The 27,880-nt window shown below is 35.3% G+C and overlaps 1 protein-coding gene and 1 long non-coding RNA gene across 11 annotated transcripts in view; both read right to left on the reverse strand.

Annotated features, from left to right (window-relative positions):
- Magi2 (membrane associated guanylate kinase, WW and PDZ domain containing 2) overlaps positions 1 to 27,880 on the reverse strand; it is a 1,248,503-nt gene that overhangs the window by 1,137,905 nt on the left and 82,718 nt on the right. The window lies entirely within an intron of this gene.
- Positions 2,297 to 20,230, reverse strand: LOC125346947. Its single transcript, XR_007210072.1, has 3 exons — positions 20,220 to 20,230; positions 6,591 to 6,597; positions 2,297 to 3,024 (listed from the first exon to the last, which is right to left on the reverse strand). It is a non-coding gene; the product is annotated as an uncharacterized LOC125346947 (long non-coding RNA).

Here is a 27,880-nt window from a genome sequence, read left to right on the forward strand (position 1 = left end):
GAACCTCATTCCTCAGATCTCTGCCTCCTGAGCAGCTAGGATTACAGGCCTGAGCCACCAGCTGCTGGGTAATTACAATATTTATTTATTTATTTATTTATTTATTTATTTATTTATTTATTTATTTATTTATTTATTTGCCAGTCCTGGGCCTTAGACTCAAGGCCTGAGCACTGTCCCTGGCTTCTTTTTGCTCAAGGCTAGCACTCTGCCACCTGAGCCACAGGCCTCTTCTGGCCATTTTCTATTTTCTATATATGTGGTGCTGGGAAATTGAACCCAGGGCTTCATGTATAGGAGGCAAGCACTCTTGCCACTAGGCCATATTCCCAGCTCTAATTACAATTCTTTAACACATAATTTTTTGGAATGAAACTATTACATTAAAATGGTTATTCATTTAAATATTGTCAATGCAAATAAAATAATACAAAATATTACCATGCCACTCCAATAATTACTATGACATTGAGTCTTCAAATTACTGTTTGGTCCCTCATGAAAAAGAATGAATAAAGAACATTGTGGTTGACTAGCACTGTCACTATTGCTTTTGGAGGTGTATGACTGGTTAGTATGGTCATTATTGATTGTGGAGGTTTGTGAATAGTTATCATATTCACTATTGATTGTGGAGGTGTGTGATTGGTTTACAAGTTCACTACTGATCACGGAGATCAAAAGTGGAGGAAGCCTTCCACATCATTTTGGCTATTTCATGTCCACATTAGTAGAGACATACAAACTCAATGTCAGTTTCAGTATCTACAAAGTAATTATGATATTAACATCCTGTTCTTAATTAAGCTATTTTAGATGCTGTCAACTAAATCCTCTGGACTCCATAGGGTTATTTGCTATATAAATACAACACATTATTTTTATTCTTTTCACATACCTGCAGAGATAGTTAACTAGAGGTGCATTATATTATTAATTGATAGCTGTTGGGATTTTACTCCTTAGTTAATAACAATAGGCCACATTAAAATTGAGAGTAGTCCCAAATTCCCAGTCAATCTCAGATAGATGTTTCTGTTTTCAAAAGGCAAAACAGATGCAGTGGCTCACAGCAGCCAAATTTGGGATTGATTATAAAACTATCTACTTCTGTCCTGACTGTGGCAAATTATGAACAAAAACCGGCATCTTATCACCATTTAAAGAGTCAGTTTATACTAACAGTCATTTTCTTAGACATTGTCAGTGTCTCTGTGATTTCTATTATATATTGGTCAGCATTAGTTATGAATACAGAGGTGGACCCAACATTTCAAGTCTTGTCTTCTTTTACTAACTGTATTGTGTGGGTCTTGAATTTTTCTTTAAAATTGTGGTATTCCTGGGGCTTGAACTCCCTGAGGTTTTTGCTCAAGGCCAGTGCTAGTTGTACCACTTGAGCCATAGCACCACTTCTAGCATTTGTGTGCATAATAGGAGACAAGATTATCACAAACTTTCTTGCCTAATATGGTTTCATACCACTAACCCTAGATCTCAGCCTTCTGAGGAGTTAAGATGACTGGTGTGACCCATGGGTGCCTAGGTCTTAATACTGAGTTCTTTAAGTCTATTTTCTCTACATGAAATTAGGATTCTGTTGGCCTCATAATAGTCTTGTAAGTGATAGAATCATCTATACTATACATAATGCCATATATAGTCATAAATATTAAGTATAATTACTTTAGCATAGCATCTTAAATAATTATTAAATATTATCACTTTACATGGCATCTGGAACCTATCACACATCCAATAAAGATGGCTGTTATTAGTTTTACCTCAAATGGATAATACAGATATATGACAAACACATTGATTTATTTCAACTTTATGTTTTACGTTGTTATTTAGACACCACTTCTTTTCAATTTACTCTGAAATAACTACAACTCTGAGAGTAATTCATTCTTTCTCAACTATTTTTTTTGTGTGTTGTTGTTGTTAAATGCTACCAGTCACACAAATTAGAAGGTTTGTTTGTAGGTCTAGAGGTTGTCAATATGTCTGCTTGAATTTCAAGGTGAAAAATAATTCCCTGCACACAGCAAAGTTATTATCTCTCCCAATTTTCAGCCTTGGGCAGAGAAAAATGAGAACTACATTTAAAGGCTTTAAAGTCATTTATATGCTCTGGGATGTTATTAATGATTCTGAAATATGCCAAGTTTCACAAATTACCTAAGTAATTTTTTACATAGGAACTGTAGATACGCTGTGTACTACTTCAGGAAAACTTACAACTTGTGATAGGAGTAATGTTTATAAATTGCAGTTGAAATGACAATAAAAACATTCATATGTATCACTAACTAAAATATCAATTGAGGCACAGGCAAAATATAGAGTTACATGGGAACTATACATAACACATTACTTTATATGTTAAGGGTTTATATGGATTATTTCCCACACACTGACTTATATATATAGATTAGTGTATTCAGGATTTATTTATGGACAGTAAAGACCAAAATGTCTGATTTAAGGTATTTATAATCATTATGTAACTGTGCTAGGGAAATCTGTTAAAATGTAATTATTAGCCTTCCAATGTTTGAGTCACAGAACTTTAGATTTTATTGTATGGAAGACAACTTAGAGTTGTCTAGCTCCATAAGATAAAATCACTTTTTGAATAGTGTCCGTTTTGGAAACTAGTAATTCCCATAGATAACATTTGGGATCACTTTCTATGGGGCAGGACTACATTAAACCTATCTCATAGTATCTCTTTTAATCCTGTATAAAACTGCACAAGGCATGAGTTATTGATCTTCCTCTGAGGGTCAGAGGGTTTTGGGTGCATAATTATATCTCCAAGGGCTGATTACTGCAGAGCCAGGTTCTAACACTAAACAGTTTGGATGCTGAAAAGCTTGCTGTTCCTGGAGGTAGAGATTCAGTTCTTGTTAGTGAGTTTTCGTAAAATAGATAGATGCAATCCAGCCCTCAATCACTCTCCCTTGAAAGTATGCAGACAAGTTTAATAATCCAAATGATCTTCTTTATCTTTGGTAGCTTTTCCAAGAAATGGAAATGAGAGGTTTTTATGTTATTTTCCTTTTTCTATCTCCTTTTTCTCCATTTTGTATTATCTGTAAGTTTATCTGTTTGGGGGAGGGCAAAGGGGAGCAAAGAATTGGTGGGACAAAGGGTGAACAAATGGAGCAAGGCAAAAGTGATACTCATGAGACACTGTGTTGAAATGAACTACAAATGGTGAGGGACAGGGGTCAGGAAGGAGACTGTTCAAAACAAAATGTACTTTTTACCTGACCTATATAACTATAATCTTTCTGTATATCACTTTTACATAATAATAAATACTAAACATATTTTGAAAATAAAACTGCTATTTCTTTTAATCCCTTCCGTGATTTTACTCCAGAGTCATGAACTCATGTTTCGTATCAGTGTCTTTTTTGGACTAGCATTGTCTCTTGTCACAGCAGTCATGTTCAATTTGTACTTTTCATACCATTTCTTTTTTTTTTTTTCTTTTTTTCTTTTTTTGGCCAGTCCTGGGCCTTGGACTCAGGCCTGAGCACCATCCCTGGCTTCTTCCTGCTCAAGGCTAGCACTCTGCCACCTGAGCCACAGCGCCCCTTCTGGCCGTTTTCCATATATGTGGTGCTGGGGAATCGAATGGAGAGCTTCATGTGTAGCACGCAAGCACTCTTGCCACTAGGCCATATTCCCAGCCTCATACCATTTCTTAACTACAATTTTTTTGTTACCTTGGTGAATCCTCTTAAATTATCCTTTAAAGTTTAACTTCTGCAAGATTTGCATTACATTTTCTTCTAGATTCTACCCTTTGTTTTCTTGCACTGAAATTATTGCTTTAGAGATTTGTTGCTCTCTCTGTCTCTCTCTGTCTCTGTCTCTGTGTCTCTGTCTCTCTGTCTCTCTCTTTTTGTTTCTCTCCCATCTCTCTCTGTCTCTCTCTCTCTCTTTCTGAAGCCAGAAGCACTCTATATTTTTCTGGTTATAAACCAAATCATATCTATAGCTATTCTAAAATTATAAACTTTCTTTATAGAGTCTTGGGTATTGATATGACCATACATAGTATACATGTGGGAGAATATTATGAAATTTAATAATCTATATTTTCCCTCAATTTATTTTAATATGTCTCTCAGAACTGAGTCATTAATCAAAATTAAGTCCCAAGTGTTCTGTCTTCTTCAGTGCTGGAGAATATGCATATGAATACATGAAATCGCAGATAAATATATAATATCATGATGAAATATATATGATATATATGATACAAAAATAGTATAATGAAATGAATATATGAGGGGCTGGGAATATGGCCTAGTGGCAAGAGTGCTAGCCTCATATACATGAAGCCCTGGGGTTCGATTCCCCAGCACCACATATATAGAAAATGGCCAGAAGTGGCACTGTGGTTCAAGTAGCAGAGTGCTAGCCTTGAGCAAAATGAAGCCAGGGACAGTGCTCAGGCCTGAGTCCAAGGCCCAGGACTGGCCAAAAAAAAAAAAAAAAAGAAAAAAAAAGAAATGACTATATGATATATATTCAATAGTGTAATGAAATCCACTAAAAACTGTTCAAAAATCAGTGGAGGAGCAAAGTAGACAGAGAGCAACAGAGGCAGAATGTTTGGTTAATGTACACTATATGCATCTAGGAGATGATCACAATGAAATTACTTGTACAATTAATTTACATTATTAAAATAATAAATATCTGGATAACAGGTATTGAGCCAATATATTCTTAATTGAGGGTGCAATGGCATGTTTAAAATAACAGAACATTTATTTATCAAGTGTGAGTCTCTGAGTTTGATTCCCAGTTACACATACACACACATGCATATACATACATAAAAATTTTATCTGTAACCAACATTAGTTTCCTTTGGACTTTCTGGTATCCTTGGGGAAACACCTTTGCCTTCAAAATGAGTTCAGTAATTTAGGGATAGGTATGAGAATAGACTATTTCATCTGTCCATACATCTTGTAAACACCTTAAGTGTCAGCAATGACATTGAGCAGAGGGAAGGACACAAAGCTAAGAAATCTGGATGTGTATTTAAGTTGTAAATTTGTCTTCAGATTTAACTTTAGTGTTCTATCTCATTGGCCATAAAATAAAACTAATATTGGCAATCTTACTGAGGTGTGAATATTACATAAGATAATGGGCATCCAAGTATCTAGTTCAGCATTTATTCATTGATATCATCAATGGGAATTGTTAAAAAAAACCCACAAATACAGAAATGGTTATTTCAGTTCTCAAAAGATGAATATAAGTAACAGTTTAGATGTTCATATTTCATTTAGAAAATCGTATATTGTCTTATTTCTTTCACATATAATGCTTTCAAATGCATATTTCTTTTTTTCAAATAAAATACTAATTTCAGTCCAGCAGCATTATTTATTTCCTCTGAATTCCTTTTTCAAACATTTTTCTCAGATATGCTGATATATTTCAATAAAGGCTAGAAAATATGTGAGAAAAATATAAAACTATGGTAAAATACAGAAATATAATTAGGTTATCAGATGAATTGTTATTTGAATTTTAAAGAAAACTTCTTTGATGAGATCTGTGTTTTGGTTTGCTTCTTCATAATAGTATCATTGTTCTTCTATTATTTGGCAGAAAAAATATCCTCAGGCACTGGATTATTATATATAGAAGAAATGAAAAAAGCTTGGAAGGACAGTATGAAAATAGATACAATAATTTTATTACAATTTCCACCTCTAGCTATATTCTTCTGAGGTTTCAGAAGTTGACAATCTTCAATATAAGATATACATGCATATAGATAGATATATGTAAAGATGTCTATCTATATTTATCTCTATCTTTATCTATCATCTATCTATCTTTTTATGTATCTGACACAATTGATACTTCCCATTAAAGATTTGTCACTGAAAATTATAATGATTAATATCTATTTTCATGATCAACTAAACTCTAGTATTATATCGATCTTCACTAGATTGTTCTGGAGAATATAATGCAATTATGTACCTATTAGTTGCATACACCTAACTACAATTTTCACAAAGTACTTTAAGAAATTCAAATGTATTCTAAAAGGAATCATTTTAAATGTCAAGAGAGTATTTTCAGGAATATAGGACCACACTGGAACCTCAGTTCCTTGGGCGGTAGAGACTGGGACAATCATGGTTCAAGACTAGCACTGGAAAAAAGTTAGTAAGTTAGTATGACCTCATTTTGACTATTAAGTTGGTTGATGTTGTGTGTCTTGAATGCCAGCTGTGGAAAAGAAGTGGTATAGAGCATGCCTAACAAGCAGAAACCACTGAGTTCAAATCCCAGTATCAGTAAGTAAAAGAAAAAAAAGAGAAACTTGGTAAGTTAATATTCATGTTAAAATTTCTCAAGCACAAATGCTTTTACTCTTCATTTGTATGACTTGCATATAAATTAGTGAGTCATCTTTGTAGAAGAATAACACAAATCTAAATGTAGCTCAGAAAGCTTGTTTCCTATTTGCGGGAGGTTCTCCTTTAAGACATGCAGACAATCAAGATTGCACAAAACTGGCAACATGAAACACTTTCTCTTACCATAGAAGGAAAGATCTACAGTGACGTTAGTGTAGTTTATTTTTATCATAACACAGATTTTAGGATGGGTTTCCAAATGCATTTTTTTCCTATGTGTAGCATTCAGGTGTCTATCAGTAACCATGTTTGTGTAGAAAACACATGTGTAGAAGAAGAAAAATGACTGCTTGTCGGGTGTCAGGGTAGTTTTACATACATCTAGAGAATCCTCAAGATCAGGATTAAGACATCCTTGGAAAATGTGTAGCATAAATGTCAAAGCAATGGAAAAAATTCTAAAGGAAAGTAGGGTATATGTGATTATAAATTGGCAAAGTTTTGGGACAATACACAAAAACACTTGCAATGAGAAAAATGTTTTAAAATATAATAAGAGTGAGGGGGATTGGGAATGTGGCTTAGCAGTAGAGTGTTTGCCTAGTATGCATGAAGCCCTGTGTTTGATTCCTCAGCACCACGTATACAGAAAAAGCCAGATGTGGTGCTGTGGCTCAATGGCACAGTGCTAGCCTTTAGCAAAAAGAAGCCAGGGACAGTGCTCAGGCTCTGGGTCAAAGCCCCAGGAATGGGAAAGAAAAAAAAAATTGAGGGAAGAAGTAGGTAGATGAGGGATGAGTGAGGATGTTGAAGGAGTGACACTGGTCATGATGCATTGTAGTTATAAGCTACTTTGGTACATGGCAACTCCTTCATACAACTGCATAAAGATAATAAAAAGTATAATAAACTAGAAATATAAAAGAATCCAAAAATGCTAAGGTAATTTTATTTTCTTAATAACAGCCAGCAAAGGGTAAAAAATCTCTTTTGATAAATTTTAAATCCAAGAATCAAATGATATAAAAACATACTTCAAATGAATTATATAAAATTCTAACCTAAGATTTTTCAGCTATTAAGGTAGAAATAATGAAAACATTAAGGCAAAGCAATGGCTCACATTTATAATACCAGCTCTTAAGGAGGCAGAAATCAAGAGGGTCATGGCTCAAAGCCAATTTAGGCAAGCAGTATTAAAGTTAGCATATATATGTATATATATATATATATCATATATCATATATCATCTATCATTTATCTATCTATCTATCTATCTATCTATCTATCTATCTATCTATCTATCTGACCTCAGCCACATGGAAGTCGCTAAGTAAGAGGATGTGAGTCTGAGGATGGCTCTTTGCAGAAGTGTGAGACTCTACCTGGAAAAAACAAAAACCAATAAAGTAAGAAAAGGTTCATTGTGTAGCTCAAGAGTTTAGCACCTGCCTACCAAGTGTGAAGCCCTGAGTTCAAATCCTAGCATTGGAAATGCATAAAGGAAAAATTAAAAAGTTAGCTAAAATATATTGAATATTTGTAGTAGTCACATGACTTTCATACATTATTTGAAAAGTCCAATATTTTAAAAGTTTGTAAATGATAGATAGACAGATCCTTAGAGTTTCAATATTTCCAACACCTCACATTTCCTCTGCTTCAACATTAAACTTAGTAAAAGGACATATCTCATGTCTGCCTTCTACGTTGCCACTGTAAAAAGAACCATTCCTCTATAGTTGAGTACATTCTTCTAGCACCCATTATATAGAGAGGTATGGAAAAATACTATGAAGTAATGGGGTGATTCATTGTGACCTTATTGTGTCAAAATGCGCATTCCTGGGAAATCAATTCAAATTAATCCAAAAGGGCAAAAACGTTATACCATAATAACAGATTATAATTATTAAATATATACAATATGTTTGTTTATATAGACATATTATTTACTTCTCAGGACAGATTGATCAAAAACATGACATTTTGGACTCATTTAAGACAAATGTAAATTGAGACTTAGATAGGCTGAATAACATATCTAAAGTGGCAAACTATTGAAGAGGCTTTGTCAAATTCAGGACTTAATCTGCCTACCTTCAAAGTCATGGTTCTTTAACACCTCTTACTGGTGGTACTCAAAATATTTATTTTATGGTTTATATTTGTGGTAAATTATTTTTAAAAACAAAACTATGTAATTATCCATGTGGGTTCAGGTCAATATTGTTATGACTTATATTACTTAAATAATGATCAGTATGAAGGTGAAAACAAATTACAAGAAAATGTAACATGGTAGCATATATAGTACATGGTAGCTAATTGGGAAGCTGAGACATGAGGGATGCTTGATCTAAAAAGTTCAAGACCAGCCTTAACAGCCTCTAAGACCCACCCTCATCAAAGGAAACAATTTTTTTTAAAAAAAGAACACACACACATGTGCATGCGCGTGTGTGCATGCACCCATACACAAGAAAGAGCTTTCTGGCATTTTCCTTATAATCAGAAGAATAGATGAAAAGATAAATTAAGAGGAAAGAGTTAATTCATGTTTGCTCGTTCATTTAAAATTGACTTTTGGTCATTAAATCTGAATATGACTTTATTTAAGCCTCCACATATTAATGAGATCATGAGATGCTTTTCTTTTGTCTGGTTACTTTCAGTCAGCATCAGAACCTCTAAGTTCATCAACGTTTGTAATGTAGCAAGGTCTTTTTAAACATTGAAGAAAAGGTACAGAAATAGAGAATGAGAGGAAACCAGAGTTCAAGTGGCAGCAGGGGGAGTGGCAAGAGGAGGCAGAAGCAGTTTAAACATTTAAATAGCAGATATATAAGGTGAATAAACCTAGATGCTGTAGCAAGAGACTCTGTTAACTATGTTTTACTGTTGCAGGTATTTTCCTTTTCTTGAGTAAGAAGATTTTAGTTGCCTTTCCTACTGTTAGGGAAATGAAGGAGAATGGAAAAGGAATAGGCATGACTTGATCCATAGTCAACAGACAAGGACTGTTTAATGAGGACCAGCAAGGGGCACAGACCTTCTCCTGGAGGTTGTGAAAGGGGTGAATTTGGGACCAGGCTTATATGGGTCTGAGCAAGGAGGCAGAGGTTAATGAAGGGGCCACTAGATCTAGCAAGTTGGGGCTTTTCCATTTGGCCCACAAAGGGTTATTTACAGCTGGGCCTAGGTGAAATATCAAAAGAGGTTCACATGTTGAGGTTCTGCCTGGTATCTATATGGGCCTGAGGCAATAGGGTGGTCCATCCTTCACCTACAAAATATGTAAGTATATGTGATGACAGGTACGCTGATTGGCTTCATTATTATAACTGTTTTACTACCTATACTCAGCCCATAAAAATCATATTGTAAGGTCCAAATATACACAAGCAAGGTTATTGAAAAATGGAAATAAATCTGAAAATAGAAGAAAAGTGTATTTTTCTCAGTATTTACCATCCTTTTTAGAGAGAGAAACCAAAAAGCTGTTCAGATCACTAGGTCTTTGAATTTATATTATCTTTGAGGGATCTTTTTATCTTAAAACATGTAAAATTGAGGGCACTGTATATTGTGTCTTCCACTGAGAAATTCATTGTAAATTCTGTGAAAGTGTGACAACACCTTAACTCTGTAGACGTAAAATGTGCACATTTCTATCCATGCTGAGGGTTTCACTTCACAGGAAGATAAAGACAATTGACTGAAGAGGCTATACCCTCATTCAGCAGTGCAGACAAGGATGCACCAAAACTTGGCATAATCTACAAGGCTGGTTCGAATGTGAGATGGGTTCTTGATACAATTAAAGGTGCACAATTAATCTGTGTAAGTATCTTGACATTCATTGCCCTTAGATCGCCTGTTCGGAGTCTGATAGTGGAAATCTGTTGGACCAAGGTGCTATCTGTCCTTTGAAGTGCATGTTCTCACAATGTCCACCCTAGGAAACTGGAACATAGGACAATGCTCAAGCAGAAAGCGGTTCTAACCTTCAGGTCAATGATAGAATACAGAACCACATGCTACCCATCAGCCATAGTGATGCTGCACGGGCACAGTAGTCAGGCATCCCATGTGCTCACCTTAGCAACATACACATTGAAGCCTTCTGTAAAACACAAACAAGCTAGCAGACCAGGATCATATCCTACTTATTTTTAGGGCAAGTGATGACAGGAGCTGCAATAAAACCTTTGCATGTGGTAAGTGTTCTCTCAATGTAAGTCATTTAAAAATAGAACATTTTAAAAAGACTCTTTAGGTTCCTAATGATTAATTATTCCCCTAGGCAACCCATTGCTGTAGTGCAGAACGTTTCAGTTTAGGGGACAGTGGTACTTTGGGGGTTGTTACTGCTGTCCTGCATGGGGCTCATTGCTGATGGTAGTAGATCCTGCCTTATTCTAGTCTAGGGTGTGATTTGAAATAAAATAAATCCCCTGTTTTGCCGTCATTTCATTTTTTACCTGCATAGCATATTAAGACAAAGGAACATCAAGATTCACTAGAAAACAGACACACTCTTACAGTCTTGATCTCCAATTTAAATTAATCCTGCAAATTAAATCTGCACACATTTCTTTCTGCTCTGTTGACTTAATGCTGCTGTAGCACCTTCTCTGCAATTTCCTTTATCTACCCAAAAGATACATACATATATGCATGTGCAAAAGTCACCTGCAGGTGGCTCATGCCTACAATCCTAGCTGCTCAGGAGGCTCAGATCTGAGGATTGAAGCAGAAAACTATGAAACTCTTACCTCCATTTAAGCAACAGAAACTGGAAGTAGAGCTATGGCTCAAATGGTAGGGAGTTAGCCTTGAGAAAAAAATATTTTTGGTGTTTCCCAGATGATTCTAACGCAGGAGTTCTAAAGACCTTGAGATATGCCATTGTTACACTTCAGAAAAAAAAATGGGAGAGATGATTCTAGTGTACACTCAAAGCTGATCTAGCAGCCTTTCTTCTTTGAGAACTATCAGTAACACTATGGTTCTAATGAGAAGAACTAAGTGGGGATAATAGTAAATTCCAGAGAACTTTAGGATCAGTTCCTTGACTGGTAGTCCATAACGATCAAAGAAACTACACATACACTTCAGGGTTTTTTTTCTTCAGTAAATAAATCCTTTTGGTTAGTTGTTTAAAAGATGCCTTTTAAATTTTATTTTAACTTACAAATATTAATTGTGCATTTTATGAGACACAAGGCAAAATTTTGACCTAGGCATTTCTGTAGAAATTCTTAAGGAAATTAACATATCCATCATCTCATCAATTTATATTATCTTTTTTAGTTCGGGTGTTAACATTTTATTCTTGTATCCATTTTAAAATAACATTATTAAAACAAGAGATTACTATGAGTTAGGTCTCCAGTGTAATGAAAATTTTCTTTCCTTTAGTCACCGACTCTTCCTTTTCTAATCTACCTTCTTTGTGTATAAGTCAAGGCTAATGCCTTTACTAGGACATGCCTTGCACACATACTTCACAATTAACAGTAGCAGCACAGAGCTCAGTGTGGACTGGTTCAATTTTCACTGATAATCTTTCTGTCGATTAAGATATACTTTTCTGTTCATAACCCCCCCATTGTATTATCAAGTTGTAATTATCACATTCTTTTGTTTTCTCTTCTTCAAATACTCAATTATTCACTTGCAGACTCTGCTTATTCCGGTTTAGATATCATTTTCCCCAAATCCTTTTCAGTTTCTCCTTTCATCCATTGTCTTTTTGTTTTGCCAGTCCTGGGGCTTGAACTCAGGCCTGAGTACTGGCCTGGCTTCTTTTTGCTCAAGGCTAGCACTCTACCACTTGAGTCACAGTGCCACGTCTGGCTTTTTCTATATATGTGGTGCTGAGGAATCAAACTCAAGGTTTCATGTATATGAGGCAAGCACTCTACCATTAGGCCATATTCCCAGCCCTCACCCATTTTCTTCTTTTACCCTTCACTCATTATTTACTTACCTCTCCTCATTTAAAAAATACTTTAAAATGGCTTTTATTTCTTTATTTTCATATATGTGTATGCACTTCAAATGTATTCACATCATCTTCTCTTTTCGTTAGCCCTCTCCTGTTGCTCCCCCACTTAATTTTTATTCTATTGATAAAGTTGGCTTTTCTTAGACAGGATTTTGTACCTGAATGTCCTGTGTGAGTATGTATGCATAGTTACAGAAGAAAGGATATATGTACAGGAATGTATATGGGTTTGGTAGAGAAGGAGGAGGCATTATATGTAAACTTAGGTATACAGAGTATAATTGTGAGAAGTAATTTACTTCTTCACAACTCATTAACTAAGGATATTTACTTTGTTTTGGTTTTTGTGATGGCTTTGGGGCTTGAACTCTGGGTGTGAGCCACTGACCCTTGGCATGATCCTCTTTTAGGAGGAGCAAGGGTGAAGTTGTATTATGGTGTTGTAGTTAAACCAAGCATGGGCCAGTTAAGTTCACCCCTTAAAATTCTAACCAGATGAAGTTCCAATGGATGGAACTCTTTAGCTAATCTTCCAGTGAGCCAAACTACGATGAACATCCAACAGCTGCCTTAACTTTCCAAGTACTTAGGTAAGTTATTGGGAGCCCTACACTATCTTCATGCAGAAAGGAGACTAAGATTCTCAAACCTATGCCCATGCCCTCTTGACCTTGGAAAGCAAAGTTTGAGTCCTCAGCTCCAGTCCCACCCACTTATTCTCACTGCCTTATTAGTGAAATTACACTTCTTTGTGTTGTCTGCCACATATTGGGCACGTTTGATCTGCAATATGATTGGAGGCATTGGAAAGTCCATCTGAGCATGCTTCCCTGATGTTCCTTCTCTGAGTTCTCAGGCGTGCCTTCCTCAGTTTATAATGATACTTTCTGAATAATACAGGCAATCTGATTGACACCATAATGACTCACACATTTTTCAATTCATTCAGTTAAAGCTTGAGAAAAATGAATCATCAGAAAGTAGAGGGGTAAGGCCTTGCTTTTCATTCTCTGCAAGGATACCCTTTTGAAATGAGATTCAGTATTCTGTGTTCAGTACTGTTAGAGACTTATTAGTGAATATTCATTGATACAAATTGCATCTAGTAGGAATTGCAGTTGAAGGAACTGTGTACACCAATATCCTCTACAAAACAACTTAAAAATGGGCTTTATCTCTATATCAGCATTGGGATAGTTTTTCTCTACAGATTAGCACAGGTACTTTTTTTTTTTTTAAATTTGCCCCTGCAATCACATAATACAAAGGTCACAGCCTTGGAAATACTTTTTATTCTGAGTTTTGAGGGAATCCAGAATCATATTCAGTCCTCATCGACTTATAATTAAACCAAATCAAACACTACATACCACAGATTGTTTTGCTTCTCTTGGGTACGAGCTTATATTACTTTTTCTCCATCTTCAAAAACTAGTCTCTTTAGGAATTATCAGTAGGAAATAATTTATTTTTTTCTCTCTGATAGCTTTATTGAGGTATAATTGAAATACAAAACCTGCTTATATTTAAAGAATGCAAATTGATGAGATGAATACATTCACACACCTATGATAGCAAAAAACATTCAAAGAAATAAATCTATTCCTCAACTCCAAATATGAAAATACAGAATGTTTTGAACAAGGGCCATACTGATCTTTCTATTATCCAAATTTAACCTATGTGTTACTGAAGCAAGTTAATGAGAAAGCACTTTAAATGTTAGGAGACAACATTAAAAAATCAGTGTTCTCCACACTTTTGGATTTCCTGTACAGGGAGAAAAATACTCATATTTATTTTTATTATTGGTCATCACCCGACTGTTCTTTTTGTCTCCTAAAAGTGGTGTTGGCAACTAAACTGATTTTCCTTCTTTTTTTTTTTTTTTGCCAGTCCTTGGGATTGGACTCAAGGGCCTGAGCACTGTCCCTGGCTTCTTTTTTCCCTCAAGGCTAGCTAGCACTCTGCCACTTGAGCCACAGCGCCACTTCTGGCCATTTTTTTTCTATATATGTGGTGCTGAGGAATCAAATCTAGGGCTTCATGTATATGAGGCAAGCACTCTTGCCACTAGGTCATGTTCTTAAATAGTAAAAGTCATATATACTTCCTTCAAAGAAATCCAGCTCCCTATAGCTAAAGCCCTGTTAATTGTTCCTTACATAGCATTATAGGAATTTGTTTCATTTACTATTCTTTTGGAAGGGTTAAACTCAGTGTCTGGCTACTACCCCTTAGCTCTTTTGTCAAGTTTGGCCAATTGAGCCACAGTTCCAATTTGCTTATTTAGGATCTGTTGTTGTTTCAGTGGTTAATTGGAGAAAATGAGTCTTGTGGGCTTTCTTGCCTTGTTGTTTTGAACCATAATTCCCAGATCTCAGCCTCCTGAGTAGTTAGTATACAGATACGAGTCACCAAGTGCCTAGTTTAAATAGTTTTTATTTTTAATACGTCACTTCAATTATTTGCAATATAGTCAGAGCACAGATTATAATATCAGGACATAGTTGAGGGATACAGAACCATCAGCACTGACAGAAAAATGATGTTCAATCCATTAGTTCATGCATGAGAAATACATCAGTATAGAAAACTTCCATATCTGATTAGCTTTACACAGAGACTGTATTTTAGATGATAAAATATCTAGACCCTTAAACTACAGAAACATAGAAGTGATAGTAACCTGAGCATTAAATTGACACTACTTTCTGGTGGGATAGAGGAGGCAACTGAAACTGGAGGATAGATGAACTTGTTTAGTAGGATTGATCCAGTCTGGTGACCTACCATTACATGAGATAAGGTGGCACTCTGGAAATTGGAAAGGTAACTTTTGTAGGTCCGAAAGACAGTGAACGTGCAATAAAATGCAGTCACCAGCTTGTCAACAGTTGCAAAGTATATATACATCAATTTTGTCAATGATGTTCGAGGATCTACATTACTCTTTGAACAACAAGGTCAAATATGTTTGCCTCCAAGATGTTAGATAGACAGTACAGTATAAAATATGTTAGGGAGATAAAAATACAGTAAAAACAAGATGTTAGAGAGATAAAATACAGCTATGAGAGGGAAAATGGTAATACATTATAAGGATATTAACACCGTAGGATGAGACTCAGGAATAACTCCTGCTGAGTGATATCACAGAAGTGGGGAGCAGGGTGGGGGAGGAGGATACAACAAGGCTTAGAGGATGCATAAGTGAAACTAGACTTGCAGTAAACAAATAGACTGGAACAGTAGGCATTGGCACTAAATTTCTGAATATGGTTCCAATTTCTCAGCAAGAGCAAGTGTTGACAAATGGGATTTCATTATATTAAAAAGCTTTTGTATATCAAAGGAAGCTACAACCAAAACAAGAGACTTTTCATAGAATGAAAAAAAAATTGCAAACGATTCATTAGAAAAAGAAATATTCTCCAGAATGTAAGTTAGGTCTGTAAACAGAACTACTATGTTATCTGGCTATATCACTCTTGAATACATATCTGAAATAACCTAAGTTAACATACAAGGCAGATACCTATGCACCCATGCATATGGTACCACTATTCATAATAGCCAACCTATGGAATCAACCTAGCTTTCCAAATCTGATGAATGAATAAAGAAAATATAATACATATGCACAAATGAAGATTTTTAGTCACAATAAAGTTAGGCTGCTACAGAAGAATGGATACAACTGGGATCATCTTGTAGAGTGAATAAACCAAACTAAAAAGTAAAATATTAGATACTTTCATTCAAATGCAGAGTCCAGACTAAAAAACAATAATAAATTGACATGAGGGGTTGTTCAGCAGGAGGAGCCAGTGGGAGTGGTGAAAAAGAAGGTGATAAAGTAAACACGCAAATACCATAATGAAACCCAATACAAGCTGAAATGCAGAGGGGTTGTAAGAGGAAGCAAAGAACGAGGATTCGAGAGACTAAATTAGATCAAATGTATGCATGTAGGTAAATATCACAATAGAAATAATTTTACAATTTATTTACACTAGTAAAAGGAAAAAGCAACCACAAAATAAGACCAGATGCAATGTTTCACACCTGTCACAAAGGTACTGAGGGTAAAGATGGGGAGACTTATGATTCAAGACTAGTATGAGCAAAATGTTAGTAAAACTGTATCTAATCAAACAAGTTGAGTGTGATACATGACTGTGATTCCAGATCCATGAGAGTAGGTGGACAGGAGGGCCCTAGCTCAAGGACTGACCTGAACAAAACTGCAAGATCTGATCTGAGAAAAAACTAACACAAATAAAGAGCTAGGGGTATGACTTACATGGAAAAGTGCCCACCTATGAAGTGCAACAATCTACATTATTGAATAGGAGATTGCTATACTTGGGAAGTACTGAAAATATAAGGTTATTATCAAATGATTAGTCATTACTAGAGTGCTTAGAAGCTAAGCAATATACATTTTTTTTAAAAAACAATTATCCTATACTCACTTAAATTCAATGGAAAAGCAAACCAGCTTTGCTTGGGATGTTTGTCATAGGATAGTAATAATCAGCCCTGAGGTTTAGGTTCCCATTCTGCCCTGGCTAGAAAGAAAAAACCACTAAGATTTTTGTTTCCTTTTATTTTTATTTTTTTGGTCTTTTTCTTTTTTGGTAATGGGGATCAAACCCAGTACGTTGCACTTGCTAGGCAAGTGCTTTGCCACTGAGCTACATCCCAGCCCTTTCCCTCAATTTCAGTATGGTCATGAGACAAATGATTGCTGTATTCCCCTCCTGAAGAAGCACCAACCCTTGTCCAAGCAATAAAGCCCTCTGCCCCTCAACCCTTTCTCTTTTCCTTAATTGTTTTTATTAGCACATATTAACAAGCGTGTTTCTTTGGGACATTCCCATATTGCTTACAGTGTAACCCTTCTATCAGCCTCCTTTGTTTTCACTTTCTTAAAATAATTACAACAGGTTTCACTATTCAATTTTCATATAAGCTTATAAAGTGCCTGGGCTATAGTGGGTACAGGTGGCTCATACCTGTAATCCTAGCTACTCAAGAGGCTAAGAGCTGAGGATTATGGCTCCAAGGCAGCCCACTCAGAAAAGTCCTTGATACTCTAATCTCCAATTAATTCCTCAGAAAAAGCCGAAAATGGCACAGTGGCTCAAGTGAAAGGCACTAGCCTTGAGCACAAAAAGGCTCAGGGACAGTGCCCAGGCCTGGAGTTCAAGATTTGGGATCAGCAAAACACACATGCACACACGCACACGTACACACACACACACACACACACACACACACACACACACACACACACCATGATCAATACCACCATTCACCTTCATTTGTCCCTCAATTCTGTCTTAATCACTCTTCTTTCTGTTTTCCCCATTGACTCTTTCTGTGTTACCTTTCCTTCTTCACATCAAACTAATGAATTTCTTGTCTCTGTCCAGCTCCAGTTGATACTGAGTGATCAACTTCTTAGTTCACACTGCATATCTCCCTCCCCCCTGGCCTGCCCCAACCCTAACACCAGCGCTTTGGGCATCTCTTCTTTTCCTCTACTATTGTGCTTTGTCACTGAGCTCCACTGCTACCGTTCCTCCTGGCCAGGACTCTGCAGGGACAAAATTCACTTTCCCCTTAATGTTAATATCCATATTGCTAAGGGGTTCCCAAAAACTATACTCTGTTTATCCCTTTGATGGACTTCAATGGAAAAGTCTATGAAACATAAAAAAATTAAAAACTGAAAATATCTGAATGTAGTTTTATTTGGAAGTATGTCAAGTATATCTTTGCATTCATAATGTTCATATTATTACTAAACAGAATAGTGTCACAGGAAAATCTCGAATAGTTCATGAATTTCATATTTATTTAGGAGATTCAATACCAATTAACATCACTTAGAAATCTTCTTCGGATGGCAATAAGTTTCCCTTAGATATTTTCAGAAAAAAGTCACAATGTAAAGTATGGTTAAATTCTGGCTAGTTGCTAAATTTACATAAAAATGCATGACCAAGAATATTAAAATGGCAGCCTTGATAAAAGTAGGAAATTAAGATAGCATTTTAAAATAACTAAGCATTATCACAATCTTAACGACAACTAATTACATTTGGAAATGTTTTATTTGTTTGCTCCATGGCAAAATGCTGTAATTGAAGCAATCTCTTATCAATTCTGTTTTAGTATGTTACAGTTCTTGTAGTTCAATTATACATATAAAAGAAATTAAAGTATCTATTCAATGTGAAAATTAACTGTATTTCTGATGTCATTTTGTGTAATAGGTGTATGGTAATAATGGAAAATGAATGTATGTGCTCTGACATTGTGTCAGTTCTGCTGCATTTTCTGTTCTGTATTTATTGTTCAAAGCTATGACATAATTTTAAATTGTATAAATTTCTACACAAATTCCTACAACAAAAATATAATTAGTTTTAAGGTCTCTTGATGGTCAATCTCAATGTCTTCAGCAAGCTGGTACATTGTTGTATACAATGGTCAGAACTTGTGCACTAAACATTAATTTTGAAAAGAAGTTTTGAAATAGTTTCCTCAAATTTTATACAAATCAAAAATCAGTTTTGTGCTTTTTCTCTTACTATCAGAGGAAAATAACTTCTCTGGAAAGTGTAGCATTCATCCTTTGCAGATACTTTTGGTTTTTATATTTCTGTAGCTCATTACACTTTTCCAGAAGAAGTAGAGTATTTTGAATCAGCTGTGAAAAGAGGTTTTTTTTAAAAAAATCATTTCTGAAAGTTTAGTAACATGAAATATGCATGCATTCATCACTGAGCTCTGTTCTCATTTGGAATGAACTGCACATTGCAGGGGGCACCAGGGCATGTGAGACAACAGCAAAAAGTGGTGACTGTTCAACATCATTAATCTTGACAAATATTCAAGAAGTCTTAAGTTCTTAAGCTTAAAAACTATCATCTCTCACATCAGGGTAAAATTATGTTTATCATCATTTTTCATTTACTGCTTCCTGTGTAATATTTATTGGTACAAAGTAGGCTATCATTAAAGTTAATAGGTTTATGAAGTGTAACAGTATGTTCACTTTTTTAATTCATTCTTGTTATTATATTCATATAAATTTACAATTAGGTGATGTAATTTCTCAGTAGGACCAGGCAGATTGTAGAATAGGCTTAGAGACTTAGAAATTGATACAAATAAATCTCAATGTAGCATCAGCATGCATTACTGTCTGAATATTGTTTTCACTTAAAAATACAGCACCAGGGGGCTGGGGATATGGCCTAGTGGCAAGAGTGCTTGCCTCGTATACATGAGGCCCTGGGTTCAATTCCCCAGCACCACATATACAGAAAACGGCCAGAAGGGGCGCTGTGGCTCAAGTGGCAGAGTGCTAGCCTTGAGCAAAAAGAAGCCAGGGACAGTGCTCAGGCCCTGAGTCCAAGCCCCAGGACTGGCCAATAAAACAAAATAAAAAAAAAATAAAATAAAACAGTTAAAAATACAGCACCAGACTGGACATTAGGAGAAGTTGATGCTATTTCTGTCTTGTTTTACAAGGCTACACAAGTCATTCTTGGCAAGCCATTCCAATTCTTATCATCTTAGCCTCTTACTGAAGAAAAAATAGGGGTTAAGTAAGATAATCTCCTAGTTTAAATTAATTACAATAATAATTTTTAATGTTTTCAACACTAAGTAGCAGTAGCTGCTATTATCCTTATTTTACAGAGAAGGAAGATCTGAGTCTGGAAAGATTGAGTAACTTGGGCTATCTCATAAGGTTTCATGGTGACAATACTTAGAACTGAACATAGGCATATTGGTTTTTGTTGTTGTTGGTTTTTTATTGTTTTGGTGGGGTTTTTTTTGCTTCTAATAAAAATATACATTCCAATATAATGAGAAACTATTTAAACCCACAATTAGTAATGTTAAAAGTGATTTTATATCTATAAATGATAAATTTAATAAGGTGTGTGTGTGTGTGTGTGTGTGTGTGTGTGTGTGTCCTTGGCCAATTTCAGACGTGAACTCAGCTCATTGCTTCACATTCTTACTCAGCTGAACTTCTACCACTTAAAGTATGACCACACTTTTGCTTTTTTTACTATTTAATTGGAGATAGAGGGCTGGGGATATGGCCTACTGGCAAGAGAGCTTGCCTCGTATACGTGAGGCCCTGGGTTCGATTCCCCAGCACCACATATACAGAAAACGGCCAGAAGTGGCGCTGTGGCTCAAGTGGCAGAGTGCTAGCCTTGAGCAAAAGGAAGCCAGGGACAGTGCTCAGGCCCAGAGTCCAAGGCCCAGGACTGGCAAAAAAAAAAAAAAAAAAAAAAAAAAAAAATTAGAGCATTGCACCTTTATTCCTAGGGTTATTTCAAACCATGATTTTAATGATCTCTTCCTCCTGAGTTACTAGGATCCCAGGTGCTCAGCTATGGTATTGTATATTTTTAAGGGTTCACACTAAATTGATTTGGATTTATTGTAAAGTAAAATATAGGTGTCTCTGTTTTGAGTTGTTGTACCTGTACAAATATTAAAGTTCAAATTCTCTTCATAAACTTTAGTTAGTTACAAGTTTCATTTTCTGTTTTATCAAAAGACAGTACAGCACTGTGCCAACAAAATGATTTCAGGCTTTCCATTTCCATTTACTGAAGAAACTCCTCAATAAAAATAACACTTGGAAAAAATTGAACAACTTATTTAATATTTTCTTGATGTTCAACAAAATATATAAAGAAAACAGGTTTTTCTAAGCATAATTTTATAACTGCCATAGATGAATTCCTACTACATGTCAGGATGTATCAGTTCATTTCAAAATGGATTATTTAATTTAAATGATTAAAACATCAAATTAAGCTGTGGTATTGCAAAATGTATAAAATGATTATAATTCTTGGACCATTCCCAAACTTTGAAAGCACTTCGGTGTGAAAGAGGGACATGTTCTGAGGAACACAGACTACACAGGGCTAAGCAGCACCCACGAAAGCAAAATCACTTACAGACTGACACACACCTTAAATCTTTCTTCTATGGTTTCAGTATTTTAAAGTGCCAGGCTCTGCAGTGAGTGATTAAAAATGTCAACTATCTTACTGTTTCCAGTGATTCAAACCTCTGTGGTCAGAGGGCATCCTGGAATAGATCAAAATTATTCATCTACCTATAAATCAAAATCACAGTAATTATGGATACTTTGTTTTTATTGAAACATGATAGTCCTACTTGCAAATGCTCTTTACTTTATAACAAGAAAGCCTATAAGATAAAGCCATTTGTAACTCCAACATATAAAGAATGAACCTACTGCTGGAGAATAAACGAAGCATCACTATCTTATCACAAAAAACCCTAAAAACTAAAAAAAAAATAAACATATTTAACAATTCTTTATGCTTGCAGAACTCCTAAAAATAAATCTTCAGATTTTTCATAAACTCTTCATAAAGCTCAGAATATCAATTATGCAAAGTCAGATATGAATGACGAAGCATGCACAAATAGCCCTGTCTCATTTGGGGAAATCTTAATTGAGTGATAATTTTAGAAATGGTGCTCATTCGAGCAGAAATTACTTTGCAAACATTCTCTCTATTGGTGGACTTCCAAATGTAGCTTTGTAAAAGTCCCGGTTTTCTGAAATTTGCCAAGGAATAGTCACAGACTGGTAGGAAGGTCTCTTAGAGGTCATGTCCCCAATCCCTAAAGGTTTGGAGATCACTGTTTATGTAGAACCAGAAGGTATGGGATGGGTGTTGTTGAGATTAGCAATCTGGCTGTTTAAACCTTGCCTAACCAGAAAGCACTATTGCCTTGGGCCTATTTCTGCTGAGGACTAAACTGAGTACCAGACCAGGTAGTACAAAATTTGAAGAAACATGTTTTAAAAAGAATAATCAGTAATCATTACTCTCACTTTTAAAAGACCCATATCACAGAAGTTGAAGTTGAAAGTACAAATCAAATATTGATACTACTAGATAAGTCTATTCTAAGAATACACCTTACAAACGATAAACTCTACCAAAAGCAACACATAGCAGGTGAGTTTACATTTTTAAAGAGTACTAGACAGCTGACTCTTGCAAATTGTGTAATAATTCCAACAAAGTAACTTTGTTAAGCTCTTGAGGTATGTCTGGATTAGCATTTTGGATGCTTAGCACTATTACATAGTTCTAACATTTCCTTCTCCTATGCACCAAGTGAGGTAGGTTCTATTAATACCTCCATTTGAAAGTTGAGGAAATAGATACTTAAGAAACCTGGAATGTTGAAAGCAAAAGAAACTGCAAAATTAACAAAAGGAGAAAAAATTTCAAAATTAAGTACAAGCCAGGAATCAATGTTACTTTTTTTGCTTATCTTTGTGGGCATAAGCCACCAGTTCTACAGTTTTCTTTCCTTCCTTCCTTCCTTCCTTCCTTCCTTCCTTTCTTCCTTCCTTCCTTCCTTCCTTCCTTCCTTCCTTCCTTCCTTCCTTCCTCCCTCCCTCCCTCCCTCTCTCTCTCTCTTTCTCTTTCTTTCTTTCTTTTTTCTTTTTCTTTCTTTCTTTCTTTCTTTCTTTCTTTCTTCTTCTTTCTTTCTTTCTTTCTTTCTTTCTTTCTCTCTTTTTTTCTCTCTCTCCCTCCCTCCCTCCTCCCTCCCTCCCTCCCTCCTCCCTCCCTCCCTCCCTCTCTCTCTCTCTCTCTCTCTCTCTCTCTCTCTCTCTCTCTCTCTCTCTCTCTCTCTCTCTCTCTCTTTTTGCCAGTCCCAGGGATTGAACTCAAGTGCCTAGGCACTGTCTCTGAGCTCTTCAGTTTAAGACTACTTAAGGCTTCTCTACCACTTGAGCCACAACCCCATTTCCAGCTTTTTCTGTGTATGTGGTATTGAGGGATTGAACCCAGAGCTTCATGCATGCTAGCTAGGAAAGCACTCTACTACTAAGGCACATCCCCATCCCTTCATTACTTTCTAATAGTATTTGGTGTATATATTTTAAATTGCCCCTATATCAAAAGGAACAAACTTACTACATTTGGTATAAGTATGGAATGCTCAACCAAAACACTGGATTGAAGCTACTGATTTGGTCAGTTTGGAATCAAAAGCATAAATGAAAGACAACCCAGATTGATGTATAGATGAGGGTTATTTCACAGAAATGTTTATTTTTCCTGTCAAGATCCCACCCTCTCCTTTTTTCTCTCTTTCTCATCTGGCAATCAGTTGCTATCTATATGTCACATTTCAATTTAAAAAACTGCTGTCATTATCAAAAAGAATGTGGTTTAATTCCCTTACTCTTTGTGAACCAGCTGTATACTGATTAAAAAAACTTTCAAAAACCTAAATATTTTGAGATATGACTTCAGCAGTATTAACTTCCTGATTTAAAAGATATGATATGAATATGCTTGAAGTTAACATTTCTAAGTCTAAAGTTAATTGCTGAGTATATATAACATACTAATATATATCTTATATTTATACTATACACAATGCATATATAACATATAATATACATTAGATATAATATATAACATAGTATTTAATGTTTGTGTAAAATATGTAATTATATTCCCATGTAAAAGTTAAGTTGTTTATAGAATATTGACACTTCAGACTATATCCTAAGAAATTACCAACAGTAAAAGAAAGTTAATACATGTATTTAAAATACTTTCCTCCTTTAATATAATTTTTTATTTTCCATTGTGTTTAGGCAATAGTATCTAAAGAAGCTGTATAGTAAATATATGTATGTGTATATATTTGCATTTACATGTATATACACATAAATGCATATGTGCATATATACAAGCATATACGTATGTATATACATGCATAAACTTTTGTATACATAAACATATACATATGTATATACATATATATGGATATATATGTATATGCAGAGAACAAGAGAAAGAGAGACAGAGTTGACCAAGGAGTTAACTTATAAAATAGAAGGATGTAAGCTAACCAGGCATCTAAAATATGTATTATTGAGACAGTTTGAATGTAACAAGAAATCATCAGATTAAAGTGATTCACTGTTGAGTTTGCATTTTAAATTTTCTAATGAATACCCTTCTGTGCAACAAATATGTCAGCCCCTGTACTAATCCCTATTAGCAATCAAAACTAATAAAAGCAGAGGCACATCTAGATCTTTAATAAATCACTACCAGTGCACTGTTAACTTTGTGAAATTTCAACATTAAGGAAAACAGAAGTCTTTTGAAATGAAAAGAAAGCAAAAATAATTAAAATGCTTATTATTCACAGAATTGATTGATTTCCTGAAAAGTATGTTGATCTAAGTAAGCCTTTTATGTTGTATTGACTTCTCTGTTATTATTTTTTTTTTCTTATGGCCAGTCCTGGGGCTTGAACTCAGGTCTTGAGCACTATTTCTGGCTTCTTTTTGCTCAAGGCTAGCACTCTGCCACTTGAGCCACCGCGCCACTTCTAGCTTTTTCTATATATGTGGTGCTGAGGAATCAAACTCAGAGGGCTTCATGTATACGAGGCAAGCACTCTACCACTAGGCCATATTCACAGCCTCTGTATTTACTTCTGAAAGAAAATGAGACAAGCACTATTCTAGATTAACTGATATTTGGTTAACTCTTCTATAAGGAAAAGAAAATGCTAAGCCTAATATCAAAATTGATGGGAAAAAAGTAAAAAGGCCAAAGTAGGCATTGTTTCTAAAATGATAGGATGATGAAAATCATGTTCCATCATCACTTTGATTATGAAAATCATGTTATAACCCAGGGCATGACTGAATTCCAGACTAAATGAAAGATGCATTGCTGTTAGCTTTTTTTCATGAACCTTACTCTGTTAATGGGGTTACTTTAGACTAGATGTGCAAGGCGATAAATCATTTCTAAGTGACACAAAACAAATCACAACAAAACAAAACAGAAAATAGTTTTTAAATCAGGGAGTAATATGCATTCTCTAAGTCCAAATTTGAAAAGAAGAAAATCTAGCAAATTTCAAGTTTGACTATCTACCAAAAATAATTAACTGTGTGATATCAATGATACTCTTAAACTTAGAGATGAGTACAAAAGGTATTAAAAGTTGTGGTCAGCCTCATTGCACTTATTTATAGGTTCTCTGGGTGTTGGCAATCTGAGAGTCCAGCTTGTTTTACTATTCTCACAGTGCAGAATAGCCATACAGAGAGGACTAGTGATTCTTCCATGTTAGTAAGAATAACCCAAAGAATCTCAAAGCCAAAGCTCAACTAAAGCAACAATGCCTTGTCTCATCAAGCTTGTTGACAACCAGTCTTGAGAGACATGGATTTAGCTTCAAAGTGACAATGGGCAGGTTTTGCTCAGTGAACCAGGCATCAGATGCAGGGCTCAGAGCAGTATGGGCTGCCAGAGCAAATAGAGCGTTTAGATATTGACTGCCATTAGGCCAACCATTTGAAGGTTGTTTACCTATTGAGGAAACATGTATTCCATCAAAAAGTAAAAATAAGAAAATATAAATAATTTCTATTACTTCTGTGTCCTCTCATAAGGCTGCTTTTGTTTAACTTTTCATGTTTGATTCCAATAAATTCAATCAAGGTTTCAAAGTTTAGCAAAGTGTTAGCATAGTAAATGCAAAAACTAAGAGGAATTGCCAGAGATCTATAGCAGTCATCATGTCCTTTAGTTTCTGTCTAAACAGGACATTTATTTGTACCTAAAGCAAATAATGCCTTGAAAATGGAATCCTTTTACTCTACACAGTATAAAACAAGACTCAAGTACATATCCCTACTATTGCCAAAAATATTGGCAACCATCTAATGTCTTTAAATTTTATACTTTAATCTATAAGAATTAATATATTAATGCTTTCATTGTCTCCTATATATTTTGAGATGATTAAATATTACTACACACAAAATATGTTTAGAGAATAGTTAGACTATGGGTATAGAAATGCTTATAAATCATAAAATGTAAGTAAAGATATCAGCTAGATCCCTTTTCTTCATATTTACGTATTTCAAGTTGAGTCCATTCTGATATGATTGATTCTTAGGACAATGAGTCCACATTGAAACTATGTTGTGGTATTTGATTCTTTTTTCTTTTTTTTTTTTTTTTTTTTTGCCACTCCTGGGGCTTGGAACTCAGGGCCTAAGCACTGTCCCTGGCTTCTTTTTGCTCAAGTCTAGCACTCTGCCACTTGAGCCGCAGCGCCACTTTTTCTATATATGTGGTGCTGAGGAATCAAACCCAGGGCTTCATTGTATTCGAGGCAAGTGCTCTTGCCACTAGGCCATATTCCCAGCCCCTGTTGTGGTATTTGAAACCAATACATTCATATTTAAAATGAATGTTTTATTCATTTGAACCACTAGACTATAATAAAAATTATTTTTTTTAAAGTTTTACCTTTATTTTAACTTTTCCCACTCCACTAACACTCTTGCATACATACATACTCACACACAGGTATGAAAAACCAAAGACATTGTGCATCCGATTAAATAAGGGCTTGTTTGTCACATATTTACAGATGAATATAATTTTCTATTGAATTTCATTTTGTTCCACATTAACTACAGCTTTTCGACATTAGCATTGCCTTTATTGTCATTTCTGAGTTTTCTCAGGCTTTCTAAAACATCCTAAATTGGGCTAGGTGGCTTAGAGTCTGGAACCCAAGGGAGTATGAGTGTTACACTTCTGAAACAAAGAAAATGTAATAGACCTCACAGATTGACAGTTACAAAGAAAACAATCGAGTCTTACTAGGGACAGGGAACCTGAAGAGAAACATGAAGGGGATGTTGTCACAGAAAACAATTCTATATAAGAATTTTTTTTTTGTCCCCAAGGACTGAAAACCTTCTTACCTACCTACTGATATTAGTAGGTAAAGATTACCAGGGAACTTTGGTAATGGGATTCCACACAGTATCTTTTCCCCTGAGAAATACTTGAAGTCTTACAGACCTGCCTTTACTCGCTCTGCCAGCAAGGGCAAGAAAGAAGGACAATCCTGCTGACCTAGACAAACCAAATAGACCACAGTAACATCACAAAAACTCTGAAATGTGCACCACAAGCCATAAAAGGTCAACACATGTGCAAGACTTAAATAGGGTGACTTCTATCTAGAAAAAAATCGAGAGTCTGCCAACATAATTAAAATGTTCAAGGTACATCTGGAAATCTTGCATTGTTCTAAAAGCCAAGGATTTCATAACTTAACTGGGGGTAGGGGGAGATAATTAACCTGTATTAACACTAATGTGATGAATCTGTGATTCAAATTATCTGATGAGGATTTTAAAACAGCAGCATCAAATGCCCCACTGTCAATTACAAATAATCTTTTGTTTTGTTTTGTTTTGTTTTGTTGCCAGTCCTGGGCCTTGGACTCAGGGCCCTGAGCACTGTCCCTGGTTTCTTTTTGCTCAAGGCTAGTA

Source organism: Perognathus longimembris, chromosome 2 (assembly GCF_023159225.1).
Source record: "Perognathus longimembris pacificus isolate PPM17 chromosome 2, ASM2315922v1, whole genome shotgun sequence".
NCBI lineage: Eukaryota > Metazoa > Chordata > Mammalia > Rodentia > Heteromyidae > Perognathus > Perognathus longimembris.